Below are 16,465 nucleotides of genomic sequence, written 5' to 3'. Positions count from 1 at the left end.
GCTGGGTTAGGTCTGGCTCTGTCTTTGCCTGGGTGACCTTGATAAAGTTGCTGCCCTCAGAGACAGATATTTTTGCTCTCATCTGTATTGGATAGTCTAACAAGCAAGTTAGATGGACGCAGTTCCTGCCTTCTAGGAATGGTATGCAGAAAATAACCAGTGTACAGGTATTGACCCTGCCATGGATTTTCTGGGTAAATCATTTGAGACCAGGAGTGTGAGACCAGCCTGGGCAACATAGCAAGACTTCAGCTCTACAAAAAAAATTTAAAAATTAACTGAGCATGGTGGCACACACCTGTTATCCTAGCTACTCAGGAAGTTTAGGCAGGAGATTTTCTTGACCTCAGGAGTTCCAGGCTGGGTAGCTTTAAGTGAGTCATCTCTGCTCAGTTTCTGTCTTTGTAAATGTGAGGGATAGCAGTTGAACTGCATGAGGTCCTGGATACTCTCAGTCCTGACTAATAGGAATCTTCAATTCAACAATGAAATCAAGGTTGTGAACTTGTGTTGGACCCTTGCGATGAAAGGCCAGAGAGAAATCAAAGCCGAAGGCTCTTGTTTCTTACTGAATTTCAATGGACTTTCTGGTGGTGCTTACTATCAGAACTCCTGGAGGCCCTCTCCTGCCACGATTAATGTTCATGCCCCAAGTTTTCCATGCATTTCTCTGCAGAGGTAGAGTTTGGACTTGGGGTAGGAGAAGTTGCAGAGCCACTGGGGCCTGAGCAAGGTAGGAATGGCAGCTTCCTGCTCAAATTCCTAATCATCGGGGTTTCCCCTACCAATTGGAGATGTCACCGAAGTTATGTCTTCTGGACATCCCATAAACTATCGAGCAAGTCACTGAGCTCTCCCAGGCACATGGCATATGTGTTTAAATCCCCCAAACAGTGCCAGACTCATTCATAAGTCAATAAATATTAGCCTGTGTGCCTGGCCAAGTCGCTCCTTGAGCCTCAGTCGTTGGGCTTGCACCTCCTCCCTGGCAGCGGTGTGACCCCAGGGAAAGGCAGCGGCGAAGGCATTGGAGGAGCGGTAGGCAGTGACCCGCCCACCCAGATTTGGGCGACTTTCTGGCGAGTCCGGTGGGCCAGACTGCGTCCCCATTGGCCGAGGGGAGGTGGGCGGGGCGTCCCTACAGCCCTGCTCGCCCACGCTCCCTCCCCACCTGCGCTGAGTGGACTCGGGTTGACAAGGCTTAAGCAGCCGCGGCAGCTGCTCTTCTGGCTGGCACCGTTACCCCTGCCCGACCCCAGGCCCCGCGTGTGCCCCGGACGGAGCATTCCCTCCTGGGCTCGCCTCGTGCCGGTTTGCTCTGTGTCAGCTCCCGAACCCAAAGGGGTGAACGCGGCCTCCAGGTAGGAGTAGGGGCGACGGCAGAGGGAGATCCGGACAAACTGGGGCGCCTGGGCTCCCTCTCCCCGCCTTGCCTCTCTGGCGCGCTCCGGCTCGGCCCCTCTCCTAGCAGTTCCGCCGGGCGGCGTACGCAGGAGACAGGGAGGAAGCGAGCTGAGCCACCTCCGCTCCTGGGATTGGGGGATCAGAGTCGCCGAAATTGGGGGACCCCCGAGCGCGCCAGCCGAGCGTCTTCCAGGGAAGCCTCGCGACTGGGGCGGTGGAAGGCAGCTGTCCGCCTGTTACCGCCGGACCCGTGGGTCTCGCAGCAGTCGCTCTGGGGCTTTGGAGGAGGGTTGCAGCTGGGCGGGGGCGGCAGGACTTCAGGCCCTGCGGCCGGGTCGCGCCGGTTCGCCTGCCCTCTCCTTTCTCTGCTTTCCGGGGCATTTCCAGGAAGCCCCCGTCCGGCTGTATGGGTTTTCCCGTCGGCCACTGCCTCATTGCTTTCCCTTCTGAGAAACGCCCAGAACTTCTTGGTATTAAGGTAGCTGCGGGGACCAAGCGAAAACGTTTGGACACGTCTCATCTTTATAGGTCTCATTTTCCCATAAAGTCCAAAATGGGTTTGGATTAGAGGAAAGGCTTTTCAGTGGGATTTTTGGGATTTCCAAATTAGGTAGTGTGGGGTTCACGTTCCTCCTGACACTTGAGAAAGTTGCTCGCTGAATTACGACTCAGAAAACTGGGGTTCAGCCAGTCCATGTGACCTTAGGCGAGTCATACTACTGTGTGGGCCATAATGTTTTAAGCCACACCTCGGGTGGCAGCTTGATTTCAGTATCTAAAGGGCCCGGTCTCTTTCACCCTGACATTTGGTTACTTGGTACCTGGGGTCAGGCTCCTAATTGGCAGGTAAAAAGTTGTCTCTGAGACACTCGGGGTGGCAGCAGCTATGCACACGAAGAGCTTTGTGGTGAATATGCAGCTAAGCCAGCTGGAAAACTAGAGTGTGCTTGGAGGGGTGGGCGACAGCAGCCAGACCAAGGTAGGGAGAGGTGGGAGTTTTCCTCCAGAGCCTGGGGCCACAGAGGTTGGGGTCCTCAGAGATTGGGCTGGCTTGGAGCCTATGCTTACCCCCAAGTCCCAGGGCCCTGGCTTCTCTCCCAGTCAGAGCCTAAGCGGGGAGGAGGAGTTAATGAATCACACTCAGGGCTATTTTCAAACCCTGACTCCTCCCGTGCGACCTGCTCCCTCCCCACTCCGGGGTTTGCCGCCTCCCCTCCCCCCTCCCCTCCCGCACACCTGTATTATTGCCCTCTGAGTTTTCCTCTCATTTTCATCCTCCTGGAATGAAAGGGGGACAAATCTTGTCTGTGGATGGGATGGGAAGGTGGGCAGCCCAAAGGCATGGAGAAGAAGGCTACAGGTGATTTCTGGGTGGCTTTCACAGCGGGAAGAGTGTGATGGGAAGGGTGGTGTAGAGGGGTCGGTAGTGAAACTCTTTCACTCTAAAGGTACAGCTGCCATCTAGCTGGACATTCTGGGCTGGTTTTCATTTTAGGGACTTGACTTTTTGTTAATGTACTGGACTTTGGATTTTGGATTTCTGCTCCCTAGACCTCTATATTTAGTGCTAGGAAACACCACACTGGACACTGCCTCTCCTGTTTTTGAAGCATGCTAAACCTCTCTGTGCATCTACAGCTCCCCTCCCCCACGTGGACAGGAGAGGCTGCCTAGAGATGATATCTGGAGGTGTTTAGAGCAAGAAGAAGGGCTGAACTGAAGGTGTGCAAACCAAAGGGGCTGAGTGCCCTATGTGCTTGCTTGAGACAGGGTTTGCAGTGCGTCATGTGGGGAGGATGGCAGAGCCTTCCTTATTCAAACACAATACCTCCTGAGTTCCAGCAGAGAAGCAAAGAAAATGGCACCAAGAAGGCTCGAATGTTGTCCCTCTCTGTCCTCCTGAAGTTTTAAAATTCCATTATTGGGACTACAGATTGGAGAGGGAGCAGAGGACCCCTGTGTCCAGGTTTAGAGGATAGCAACAGGAACACAAAGGCAAGAAGGTCCCAAAGGGAGAAGGGGATGGAGTCTCCAATTGGGAAGCCGTCACAGCTGCAGCTGCTTTGCTGCTAGGAGACTCCTGGAGTTCCTTATTTGAAGCCATGGAAAGTTCAGGTTCAACAGATGGCAGGTTTATCACATGCAGGCTGTGCCCTCACTTCTTTTCTGGCTAGAAGAAAGAGTTGCCTCTACCGTGAAAAGAAGAGAAGGACCTTTTCCCTTAGGCTCCCAGTTTGGGTAGGATCAGGCGTCATGGTCATGAGCCTTAGGAAAGCTGTTCAGCAGATAAAATAGGGACAGCAGATTTCAAAGATGCAAGGGCCTTAGGGTGGGAAGTGTGAGCTCTCGGAGATCTAGGTGAGTTTTACGTTGTTCCCCACCCCACAACAGGGTAGTTGAGCACCGGGCTGGGCACACAGTTGCTGGTGTCAAGTGTTTATTAAGGGGTCTTGGTTTTGTGTGTGCACACTTGTGCATGGGCATGCATTCGGGAAGGGTCCTGGTAGATAGGAATCAGTGGACTGGAGGCCACAGCCTGGGCCCTTGTCACAAGTCTGAAGTGCTGTGTTTGTGGGTGGAGTTTCTTTTTCCCCAGTCCTGCAGGTTGGTAACTTGCATGCTAAACAGTTGCTGTTCTTGTTTACATCGACCACACACAGGAATTTTAGAACTGAATGTTAAGTTCCCTAGGAGTCCAGGGTGGCATGGAGCAAAGAACAGGGGACTGGGAGTTGGACATGGGGAGCTTTAACTCCAGGCTCTGCTGCCCCCCTCAAATTCTCCGACTCTGGGTTTCTCCTCATTTTTTCCACTTCACTGGATTAAACTAGGGGATCCATGGCTAAGTGCTTTGTAAACTACCACGTGCTGTATAAATTATTAGTCATTAGGTTTCGGCTTGGTGCTAGGTCTTGTGGAGGACACAGAGTTAAAACCCCCAGCTCCAGGGAATCTACCATCTAGTTTGGGGGTTAGTGGCATAAATAATACATGCCACTAATTATTTATGTATTAAATAATAATACCTTGGTGATGGCTTTTAAAAAATTATTAGGACTAATTTCAAACACATATAAAAATAGAGACAACTAGTGTACTAAGACCCCATGTACCCATCACCCAGTTTCAACAGCCATTAGCCCACTGCCAATCCTGCCCTGTCTGCACTCCTATCTACATCATGCCCTTGTCATTTTGAAACAAATCCCAGATACCTTATCAGTTCATGTATACATATTTCAATACGTATTTCTAAAAGATAAGGATTCATAAAAACAGCCATTATCACACCTAAAATAATTTCTTAATATTATCAAATAACCGGTAAGTGTTCATATTTCCAGTTGTTGAGAAGGACTTATTTGCCCTGGGCGTCCATTCTGCCCTGGGAATCCATTCCAGGGAGTGATTGCTTTTGACTGAGGGGAAGGTGACGGATAGAGGCAGTGACATTTGAGCTGAACCTTGGAAGAGAGGCCCAGGAAAGGTCCCAGTCCAGATGTTAGCTGCCTCTAGGGCTCCAGATCTGGAAGCTGACCCATGGAGGCTTCTTGCAGAGACTTCCTGCCTTTGTTTCTCTAGCAGTAAATGACATTCTCACTCTCACACTTGCTTCCCCAGTCCAGGGCACCCAGGAGTTTGGGGTCTGCAGGTCTAGGAGAATTCTGGGAGGCTGCTCTCCACCTAGGCCCCTCCCCTGCGCCTGACCCCCGAGGCCAGTTCAGAGCAAAACAGGATGTATTCAGGATGAACGTCTTTCCTAGCTTGTCATCTAATCACCAAGGCCCAGCTTGGAGCTTCCTCTCTCATTCATGATAAAAACCCTCACTGTCTCTCTTTTCCCTTCCGCCCCAGTAAGGGTGTGCTGACTTCCTCCATATCCGGGCCAGCCCTCTACCCCCATGTGGGGCTGAGGGAGAGATTCCCTCAGTGCAGGCCTCTGCCCCCACCCACCTCACCGCAGCCTGTCGGAGAGGGAGAGAGAAAGACCCCAGGAATGTTCTCCCTGACTGCAGGTTCCTGCTCTTGGGCTGTCCTTGGGAAAAGAGCAGCCTCCTTCCAACAAGCCTGGGGTCCTGCCACTGCTTGGTTAATCATTGAGCCACATAATAACCACCTTGGAAAGTCATCTTTAGAGGATGGTCATTAACTAACTCCCTGTCCACCCCAGGCCTTAAAGAGACCGTGTCCTGAACCCTCACCTTCCCCCAAGGGAACATTGACAAACATTCTGTCAGGGGACCTTCTGGGGCCAGTTAAAAGTCTGCCCCTTCGTCCTTTACTTGGGCAGACAGAAGCAATTATTCACACCATTTGAAGGACATGGGTTCAGCTTGGACGGTATTGAGAAGGGGAGGGGAGTGAATTGATGGGGATTTGGATGGGCAGTGGGGTCCAGCATCAGAGTTAAAAAGGGGTAGGGATGTTTCTAGGAGTAGTTGATCCCCTCATCTCAATTTGAGAGTCTAAAAGACCAAGAAATGCCCACCCAAAGGGTCTGCCGATGCTGGGGATGGAGTTACGCTGTGTGAATGTGTGTCTGTTTTCAGTACAGCTGTGGGTCCCTCCAGACCAGGCTGCAGGGGCAATGGGGACAGCCAACCACATGGTTGCTGCTGAGAGGCTGAGGGGCTCTGTAAGTGGAGGAGGATGCCTTCCTCTGGGAGCCTGTATCTAGACAAACAGTGGCACTTGGGAAGGGTTGGGCCAGGACCCAGACCCAGACCCAGACCCAATTTAGAAAGCTCCAGACCACATGCAGTTTTCTGCAGTTTCAGTAGGAAGAGAAGGAACCACCCTGTGAGCCTGCTACAGAGTTAGGAAACGGCTTCTGGTTCTGCCCCCTTTATAACTTTCTTTCAGTGAGTGATTTTTGCTTTCTCTGGGCCTCAATTTCCACGACTATAAAGTGGGTAGGGCAGGTGGCAGGCAGACTCAGTGGTCTGTCAGCCTTCCTTTCAGCTATGCAAGTATGCCTCCCCACCCAAGACCCTTTTCTTGTCTACTGGGCAATGGTGAGCTGGCTTCAAATTCATCCAGGCCCAGACACTGAATATTCTCAGCCGACTGGGTCAGTTTGAGCTGGCCAAGCGCTGAATTGCCACAGCTTGGGTTCTCCTTGTGCAAGGGCTTTTCTGCAGTTTGCTCTCTGGCCACCCCCCCAAGCCTGTGTCTGTCCCCAGTGGCCAGTCACTCTCTGACCCATTCAGCACAAGTTAATGAGTGAACTGCTTCCCCTCGGTCATACCAGCCCACGGTGCTCCTGGGATCCCAGGTCCCTTTGGGAAGCAGCCAAGGGCCTAGCCAGCTCCAGTCACCTTTATGCTCTCTCCCACAACCCCTCTAGAGGTAGGTATGCAGGCAGAGCTCAGGGGAGAAGGACCTTTAGAGGGTACTAGGTCCAACTTTCCTTCTGAAACTTGGGGCTTCCCGACAGGTACTCGTGCAGTTCCTGCTCACTCATGTTCAATACGTGGGAATGTAATATGTTTCAAGCAAGTTGCTTTCGTCTTTGGAATGTCTGAAAGTTTTTTCTCATGTTGAACTTAACTGTGCCCCCCTGAGGCAGAAGCCTGGGTCCCGACTGTGCACCCTGGGATCACCTGGACCCTGTCTGCTCTCTCTGACCTTCAGGAGTCTGAGGACAGAACCCAAGTGCACCTGTGTCTTCTCTAGGCCAAACAGCCTTCAAGCATCTGTGCTCCTCCTCAGACCTGGAGCAGCCCCCTTCCCAGCCTCATCACTGTCCTCTGTCCTCCCTGCCTGCTACTGTTTATGGCCCCCTTAACATGTGGAGACAGGAAATGGGGCACTGGAAACCCCTCACTCCCCTTAGTTTATTTATAGTCTGAACTTGTTCAGATGACTTCTCCATAATCCTTTTCTACTTACCCCAGCGGGTAGACTCCTAACCCCCAGAATCTTGGGTGCAAATACCTTAGACAATGCTGATTTGTTTATTGTTCAGGTCCAGCCAGCTCTCATGATTGGAGAGCCCTTGGAAGGTAGGGCCTTCTAATTGGTGCCCCCGTAGTGGAGGACAAGCCTGGTGTTAGTAGGTGTTCCCCTTGATTAGTTGAATACTATGTAATATGTAGGGGGCTTCTAGCGTACCCTGCTTTCCTGCCACTCAGTTTTATCTTTGGAGTTGGTGAAGGGTGGAGGGAAGGGGATATTTTAGGGAGTACTGAAGCCGGAAATGAGTATGAGCCATGCCCACAGTGGGGCCTAGAAGAGTGAATCAGACAGGGAGAAATACCAACTTAGCCATTCCTTCCCCTAGCAGTTGATGATGACGACTGTGAGTCCTCCCATTTCTTCAGTGTTTTCAAGGCACTTTCACTTCCATGATCCCATTGTGTTCTTAGAGCAGCCCTGTAAAGTAGATGGTATGATTTCCCCAGAGTGATCTGTGGTGGTCTCCACCTGAGGCCCAGGGAAGGGAGAAACAGTCTCCAGTGAGGGAGGATTTGGAGCCCAGGTCTCCTGACCCTCAGCGCTCCCTGTTTTCCCCAAACCACACCCAGCAGCCATGGCAGCCGGGCTGACTCGGCAGCTTCCCCACCACAGAGGAACTCCTGCCCTGGCTGCAACTCTGTTCCTGTGAGAGAGCGAGCTCCAAGGGAGGTGGCCTAGGATTTCCTGTCCTTTATCTGGGCTGGCCAAAGGCTGGCCTGTCTGAGGTGTGAGAGCCTACACCTGCAGCCAGCCTTTCTGCTCCAGGCTGAGGTCAAGTCAGGCTGTGGCAGAGGCAGTTGAGCTTGTGGGAAGAGCTTGTCCCCAAACATCTGTCCTGAGCAGTGCCCACACCAGCAAGGCCTTCTAAATGGGAAAAACAAAGAGGAGAATGTGGAAAAGGGGTCAGAGTGGAGCAGAAGTAAAATACATCCTGAGCTGTACACAAGCTCTCATGTTCACAGTGCTGGGAGACTTTGGGCAAATTACTTAACTTCCCTGAGCCTTCATTTTGTCAGCTCTGAAATGGAGATATGTACCCACCTCATGGGGTTGTTGAATATTAAATCCAACAATATAAATAAAATTATTGCCATGATTGTTGCTTGGTAGTACCTTCTGCAGTCCTGTCATTTTGCTGTTTTTCACTGACCTGGGGTTGTGCAGTCCTCAAACCTGCCACCTCCTGGCATTCGGTCTGGACTTTGCAGTCATTTCAGAGTCCACCTTACCCAGAAAAGCTTTGGCCATGCCCACCCACAGGGCTCCCTTCCTCTGGCCTTCTTTAGTGGCATTCGTGACACTGCAACAGTTTTCAAGGCAGTGTCAATAATTTAGAAGAGTTCACTATTATTATTGGTGACACCAATAATAATAGTGAACTCTTATTGGTGACACCAATAATAATAGTGAACTCTTCTAAATTATTGACACACTTTAACTTCTTTAGCATTCATGGCAGTTCTGTAAGGTAGGTAGTGCTATCTTTGTCTCTATTTTACTTGTGAAGCAACTGAGGTAAGTAGAGGTTAGATAAATTTGCCCAAGGTCACATATCCAGGGAGTGATGGAGCTGGGATCAGGACCCAGGTGGTCTGACTCTGCCTCCTGACATCTTTAATGACTGGGCCATGCCTCTCTCCAGATGCCTGGCCAGGAGGCAAGAGCTGAGGTTCGGGTCTCCTTCCCCTCCTGAGTGCTCATCACACCCACCAGTGATTAGTCACTTCTGGGCAGGCAGTCCCCAAGTCCTTGCCTGTCTGCTCTGTGCACTTCCCCTCACCCTCCATCACCAAGGTGGACATATGGATAGGAGGGAGGACATGGAGGAGTGGGTATTTATGCTCTAAAACAGAGCTGCATTGGGGTGGGGAGGGTGTGCAGGAGGGAGTTGGGCGGTGGGGGTGGCAGTGTGGTTCTGACATCAGTACCAGGCCTGCCTGATTAGCACCTTCTAGTACTGGGGGTGGAGAGCAGGGTGCTGGGTGGCATCGGGGAAGAAGAGACATTTGAATATGTCCTCTTGACAACCAAGCTGCATTATTTAGAAGGCGTGGGTGGTTGGGGCAGGCAGGAGGCTGGCTGGATTAGCTCCTATGATCACTAGCTGGCGTGTCCCATGCTAGAATTGGGTGGGAGGAGGTTGTCCAGAAGCTCTAGCCCTCCCCGAAGTGCTTCCATCTCAGGGTCCTGGGTGCTGCAACCTTCCTTCCCTCAGGCCGTACTAGCTGCCAGCTCCATTGCAAGCTCCAGGGAGTGCTACGAAGGCCAGTCCATATGAGCCTCTGTCTCCTGAGAAGGATGGGCCTGGCAGCAGCTCTGGCCAAGTGCTGCAGGAGAGTTCAACTTTTTTTCTCTTTTCAGACCTTAGTACCCAGAGTAGGGCTTGGCACCAAGTAGGTGCTTGGGTATTATTAGTTGAATAATTTCACAGTTCATGGGGAGTGGATTCTAAGGGGAGAGCCGAGGGAGGGAACAGGTCAGCAGGAGGGCTGTGGGTGTTTAGGTAGGCTTCTGGCCCAATCTGTGGTCCAACAGAAGCTACTTGACCTAGTGTAGCCTCAGTTTCCCCATTTGTACCATAGGCATTACCTGCATTGGACGAGTTCTTGCGGGGACCAAATGACATACAGAATGATCAAGTGCTTTCCCGGCTGATGGGAAGTTAAATTCAGGCTAACCACTCATACTGCAAAAACCCTGGTAAATGATTTTGTGTCTGCTGTGTGCCAGGCCCCAGCCTAGACAATTTCTTTTCTTTAATGAGGAAGATTCTAACTTGGTAGCTCTGACTCTAGAGCCAAACTGCTTGGATCTGCATCTTGGCTCACCACTTCTTAGTTGCTGACCTTGAGCAAGTTACTCCGTATCTCTGGGTCTCGGTTTCCTTCTCTGTAAAATAGAGATATTGTTGGAGCACTTAGCTCACTGGTTTGTTGTGAAGATTCAATAACATGATACACATAAAAAAAAAAAAAAACCTAAAGAAATGCCTGGGACATAATAATGGCTCAGTACAAAGTCCGTGGCCCAGGGCACGTAGTAAATACTGTATAACTATTAGTGTCTGCTATATTTTATTAATAATTACATTCTGTATCATAAATATTGCTGTGAGTAGGAAGTATAGAGCCAGGACCAGGGGCGGTGGTGGCTCACACCTATAATCCAGCAATTTTGGAAGGCTGAGGCAGAAGGATTGCCTGAGCCAAGGAGTTTGAGACCAGCCTGGGAAATATAGGGAGACACCTATCTCTACAAAAAATAAAAAATACAAAAATTAGTTGGGCATCATGGTGCATGCCTGTAGTCCCAGCTACTCTGGAGGCTGAGGTGGGAGGATTGCTTGAGCCCGGGAGGTCGAGGCTGCAGTGAGCTGTGATCATGCTACTACACTACAGCCATGGTGACAGAGTGAGACCTCATTTTAAAAAAAAGAAAAGGGGCCGGGTGCGGTGGCTCAAGCCTGTGATCCCAGCATTTGGGAGGCCGAGACGGGCGGATCACGAGGTCAGGAGATCGAGACCATCCTGGCTAACACGCTGAAACCCCGTCTCTACTAAAAACTACAAAAAACTAGCCGGGCGAAGGTGGGCAGCGCCTGTAGTCCCAGCTACCCGGGAGGCTGAGGCAGGATAATGGCGTGAACCCGGGAGGCGGAGCTTGCAGTGAGCTGAGATCCAGCCACAGCACTCCAGCCTGGGTGACAGAGTAAGACTCTGTCTCAAAAAAAAAAAGAAAAAGAAAAGGAAGAGGTACAGTACAGAGCCATGACTAACAGGCTACGTCTTCAGGTGACTAGCCTGTTAACTGCTCCCACTGTACCTTGTAACCTCTATGCCCATAGGCCTTACAGAGCTGTAAGACCACCGTTTGGGGTTCTCCTTCCCTTGGCCCTACCATGACCTGAGCATGCACATCGTCACCCTTGCCCCCAGAGCCCTAGGCTCCGCCCTTGCTATGTGCTCAACATCACAGCCCTCCCTCTGACTCTCCTTGGGGCTGGGGGAGGCGTTGTGTCTGCTGCCTTCCCAGGGAGGCCACTTCTCTCAGGCCCATTTCCTTTCTATCAGAGACAATTTTCTCTGGGTCTCAGGGTGGGGCCAGGCTCCTTCAAGGCATTTCCTGTCCAGGGGTTTATATTTGGCCTGAGCAAAAGGAAAGGGAAGTAGGCAAGGGGGTGGGATGCAGACGTGGTGGCACAGGGTCAAAACAGACAAGCGCCAAGACTTTCCAGGCCAAGAGAGAGAGGCAGGAGGTAGGCACGCCCCTTCTCTCAGGTGAACGTGGATGCCCTCCCCTGAGCTCGGCGGAGTGAAGTGCTTCTTCAGGTCGTAATGCCTCCACCATCGAGCAGAGTTCATTTTCTGTTCTCACATCTCTGAGCCTTCGTTCCTGGCTATGTGATTTCTGTCCTAGGGCAAGCCTTTGAGATAAAGACGTGCTCAATTCCATTTCTAGTGCTGTGGTGATACCAGACAAGGGAGCAGAGTCAGAGGCCTGTATTCTGTGTAGTGGGAAGTAGGGCTTCCTGTCTGTGTGTTGCCAGAACATTCGGTAGCCCTTAACACACTTCAGTGGCAACACAAAGACCAAAAGTACCCAGTGCAGAGAAGCCCCCAGTTGAATGGGGGATAGACTCACATGCTGCTGAGATGATCATGGAAATGTGTTAGGGGATTGCTTAATTGAACTGAGCCACTGGGTGTTAGGGGGTTGGTGAGAGGTCAGGGGAGGCTTCGTGGGAGGGAGTGTTTGATCTCCAGCTTGATGAATAAATAGTAGTTTAAAGCTTCAAATCAGGCTGTGTCTAGATTGTGCAGAGTCTTGAGTGCCAGGGAGCAGTCAAGGCTATCTGCCCCAGGCTGTGGAAGCTCTTTAGGTTGTAGAGTAGGGGAGCGGCCAGGTTAGAGCTGGGCTCTTGGAAGAAGCAGCTGGCAGGATGGCCCCTTGAAAGGAGAGGCTAGAGGCTGGGAACTTGGAGGGCTGAAGTAATCCAGGCAGAAGAACCTAGAGCACAGTTGGGCAAGAAAAAAGCCCAACCATTTGATGGAAAAGTTGGTAGAATTTGGTGATTAAATACATGTGGCGAGAAGAGAGCAAGGATGACTTGAGGTTTAAGCCTAGGCAGTGGGCACACTGGGAGGCAGAAACATATGGAGAGCTGGTTGTGGGGAAAGATGGGTTTGGTGTGTACACTGAGGATCCTCGCTTGGGTCCTCAGAAGAGAATGGGAAGGAAAAAAGCTCCCCCCACTGAGACAGCCACTACCCATCACACACATCTCTGCTGCAGCTCTAGATTTTGGGGAACGGTCATTAGGAGATGGGGAAACTGAGGTTCAGACAGAGGTAATGGCTTGCCTGAGGTTATGCAAGATGCTAGTGGAGCTAAGGCCAGAAGGTAGTTCACCTGACCTTTAGTTCAATACTTTCCACTCAAACCAAAGTGGAGAGCAGTCACCGCTGACCTAATATCTGCCCCAGACCGGTTAGGCTGGCATCATTTACCTCTAGGCCAGGGACTGGAGATGACGGAGTAGCACATGGCTCATTAAAACAACTCTCTCTTTCCTAGGCACCATGACCTTGTCAGAGCACCTGGGACTGGGTTGGGGGCAGGAGGCCCTTGGGGGCAAGAAAACTAATGGAGCAACTGCAGCAGAGCAGGTGGCAACTTTGACCTTCCTTGTCATAGGGAAACCCAGTGCCAGGCAGGAATGTCAGCTGCCTACTTTGGTCCTGCCATACCAAGCTCAAGCCCAGGAGCCCACAGGCTGGGCTGCCTCTGGACCCAAAATCTCCAGCAGCCTCAGTGGGCCTGAGGTCTGGTTTAACCTCAGGGTGCTCGTGATTCTCCCTCATTTACAGCTGCACACGGGAGCTAAGGCCACTGCTTTGTGGAGAGGAGTGGGGAACCACAATTGGGGGTTTCTTGTGTAACTTCCATTTTTAAATAAAATGCCAAACCAGAATTGCCGCCTCTTCCTGGCTGATCCTGCAAGGTGTCCACAATGTGCAAAGGCTAGGGACCGCCACTGAATGTTGCACCCATTCTTCACTTCAGCCGCCAGGACATCCTGGCGGGAGGGTGGGCTGCCCAGAGGGGCCCGAGGCCCCAGATAAGGCAGAGGCCAACCCTCAGGGTCTCATGCTTCAGATCTGGAGTCAACCTTTCTTTGGGGCTGTCTGGTGCAGTGTATGATGTTAGCATCCCTGGCCTCTACTGAGTAGATGCTAGTAGCATTTACCCCTTAATCCCCGCCAGTTGAGATGACCAAAAATGTCTCCAGACATTGCCAAATGTCCCCTGGGGTAAAAATTGTCCCTGGTTGAGAATCCCTGTGGTAGAGACTAGAAATTTTTTCTGGGGTGTGCAGTGTTGAGAGAGGGATGTTATATAGAAGGTAGAACCACACACCTGAACTTAACCACTGGCCAGCTAAAAGATTCAGTGACTTGTTTTTCCTGCCACCCTGTCCTAGGGGCCCCTCCTGGGCTGTTTGCTTTAGTGGTGCCTCATTTGTGACAGGGAGGCTCCAGAAGTGTTGCTTGCATGGGCCCAGAACTTGGCATCCAGCTGTAGCCCCAACCAAGACCAAGACTGGCATCTGAACAGGAGCAGCAGGGCCCTGAGTTCTGCCCGGTGACCTAACAAGCCAGAGGCCAGCCAGGGTCCAGCACTGCCAACCTAGGCTGGGTGAAATACAGAGGCCCTTCCTGTGGTGCCCCTCCTGTGAGGTTTGGAATATGGGATGAGAGCTATTTTGGTCCTGTTTCCTTTCCTCCCTGTGCCTCCCCATATAAGAATCAAGTTAGAGTTGTGATTTCAGTGAAGAGCAGCAGGAGCAGAGAGAGGCACCAGTGAACTGGACCACCCCATAGATAGGGCATTGCAGACCCCCTTGCAGGTCTGCTTCAAGGTCAGGAGGGAAAGTCTTGGTGGCCCTGTAATCCCTGACAGCTCTTAGTACAGGTCCCTCTCCCACTGTCCCCCAGGGAGAGAGGTGGCATAGCCAGTCAGCCACCCATTGCAGCACTGCCAACCTAGAGGGTAGATTTGTGCAAATTCAAATGAAACAGCGCCCCTGAGGGATGCAGCCCTGTGCCAGGGCTCAAGGCTTGGTGGGCAAGCTTATTTTGGCCTGGGTCCCTTAGTATTTCCTTAAGGGAGGGTATAAGGAGCTGCTCAGAGCAGTTGGGGCCACATGCTGAGGATGGTAGCTTCTGAGATACAAGCCCTCTGCCAAAAGGCCAGCACCTTCTCCTTGAGAGAGGTCCCTCTCTAGGGTTGGAGAGCAGGCCAAGGAAATGCGCCTTGTAGCAACCAAAGGACATGGGCCTTGTAGCAACCAAAAGAAATGATCTGAGGAGCGGTTTGCCAGGTCCTAGCATTTCTGAACAGCAGTAGCAGAGCCTGCAGTGGTAGGAGACCCCCCTGCCTGCCTCCTAGCCCTGCCTTGAGGGACCAGCCTCACAGAGCCTGCCTTGGGAACTGGGGTTGTCACATAGATAGTGGCATCCCAGGTCTTTCTCCACCCCTCAGGACACTGACTTTTCCTCCTGCACTCAGTGAAGGTGGGAGAGACCAACATGGAGACCAGATCCTGTTTTGGAGGCCCCTATCCTCTGGTAAGGGCCATGGAGGCGATGCTTTTCCAAACAGGAAGCTAAGTCAGGTAAAGGAGGCCACCGCATGTTTAAAGTCACCTTAGGGAGCAGGTCAGCTAACTGAATGACCTTCACAAACACCCACTGCCTGCCTTCCCTCAGTCATCATAGGCATTCACATTGATGCTGGTCTCTCTCTCCTGCTCCTGCACTCAGGTCTAGAGAGAACGTGGGCCTGTGAGTAGAACAGGCCTGTGACTCGTCACTGGGTAGAATTTTCCAGGGACCTATACCTGTGGCTTTCTAGCAGGCCTTTTCTGTTTAGGGTGGTGGTCTTTATCACGGGCTGTACTTTAGAAGCACCGGGAGAGCTCTCAAAAATAAGCAAACAAAAATGAACCCTATCCCCAGAGAGTTTAATTTAACTAGTCATGGGGGGGGGCCCATTAGTAAAAGCTCCCCAGGAGATTTTAACGTGCAGCCAGATTTGAGAGGTGAGGGAGGAATGGGACGGGACACCCAACAGCTCCAGCAGTAATAAAGGATGCTTTCATCTATGTCCCTGTGACATCCATCCATTGCTTGTCTTGAGCCTGTATCTTCCTGCCTGGTCTCCATGCCTAATATTGTCTTTATGGTTAGGCATGAGTAGGCTGAACCCAGGGCCGGGGCAGCTGTCTTATAACCCACTGAGTGACCAGAAGGTACAAGGACTGGGGTTGCTTAGTAGTGGTGTGAAGAGGGGATACCCAGCCCGAGAGTGGGGTTGGTGACACTGGCTGGCTGAGGCCTTACTTCCTGTAGTCTAGATAAGATGCCTGTTGCCTTCTCTCTTCCTCCTGGCTCTTTTCTCTCACCTCTTTGCAACTGGTACACAATCTGAACTGTGTCTTAAAGACTAGATGGATACAAAGTTCAGCTCATCTTAATAAAAATAGCCTTCGTTAATGAGAACTTTTATATAGCCACTTTCAAAACCAGCAAAAGCCTGATCAAATCTATAAGGTAACCACAGTGGTAGACAGGAAAGTCGTTAGTCCCCACTGTATAAATTTGGAAACCAAAGCTTAGAGAATGACACGAGTTGTCTCAGATGACTTAGTGGCAAGCATGGAAGCTGGCTTGACTGGAAAAAAGCTCTTTTTCCAACTTAGTGATCATCTGTGGGCATTACTGCATCTCCCAGTGAGAAATGTTGCTGCCTCTTTCCTGGGTGCATAAGCGCTACGCTTGAGTGTTTCTCAAGACCAGAAGGTCTGCTTTTTTCCTGGTTGCATCCTTCTCAGCATAGAAAACTGCTCTGTGCTGTCTCTGGGACGTGGCCTGTGTAAGTGTAGGTGCAGATACCATCATTGACCTCGGAAAGCATGTGCTGCTGCTCAGCCTTTCCTACTTTGACGCTTCCTCCAGGAGACCTGTGGGTTTGGCTCTGAGGCCTGATTGGACTCTGGAGCTTTGTAGTGTGCCCTCTCCCCTGACTCTCCCAGCCTGGATCA

At 51.5% G+C, this 16,465-nt stretch overlaps 1 protein-coding gene across 3 annotated transcripts in view; it reads left to right on the top strand.

The window, feature by feature from the left end:
• The window catches only part of STARD8 (StAR-related lipid transfer (START) domain containing 8), a 79,045-nt gene that overhangs the window by 45,385 nt on the left and 17,195 nt on the right, over positions 1-16,465 (top strand). The window contains exon 1 of one of the 3 annotated variants that reach the window (XM_011943172.1): positions 1,176-1,361. The exons of the other annotated variants lie outside the window; for them this stretch is intronic. The gene's annotated coding sequence lies outside the window, so the exon portion shown is untranslated. Of the gene's footprint in view, positions 1-1,175; positions 1,362-16,465 lie in introns of those variants that run through there. 3 annotated transcript variants of the gene reach the window in all.

This window comes from Colobus angolensis, unplaced genomic scaffold, assembly GCF_000951035.1.
Source record: "Colobus angolensis palliatus isolate OR3802 unplaced genomic scaffold, Cang.pa_1.0 Scaffold216, whole genome shotgun sequence".
Lineage (NCBI taxonomy): Eukaryota > Metazoa > Chordata > Mammalia > Primates > Cercopithecidae > Colobus > Colobus angolensis.
The sequence above is the reverse complement of the archived record's forward strand: the minus strand, read 5'-3'. Positions and strand labels throughout refer to the sequence as shown.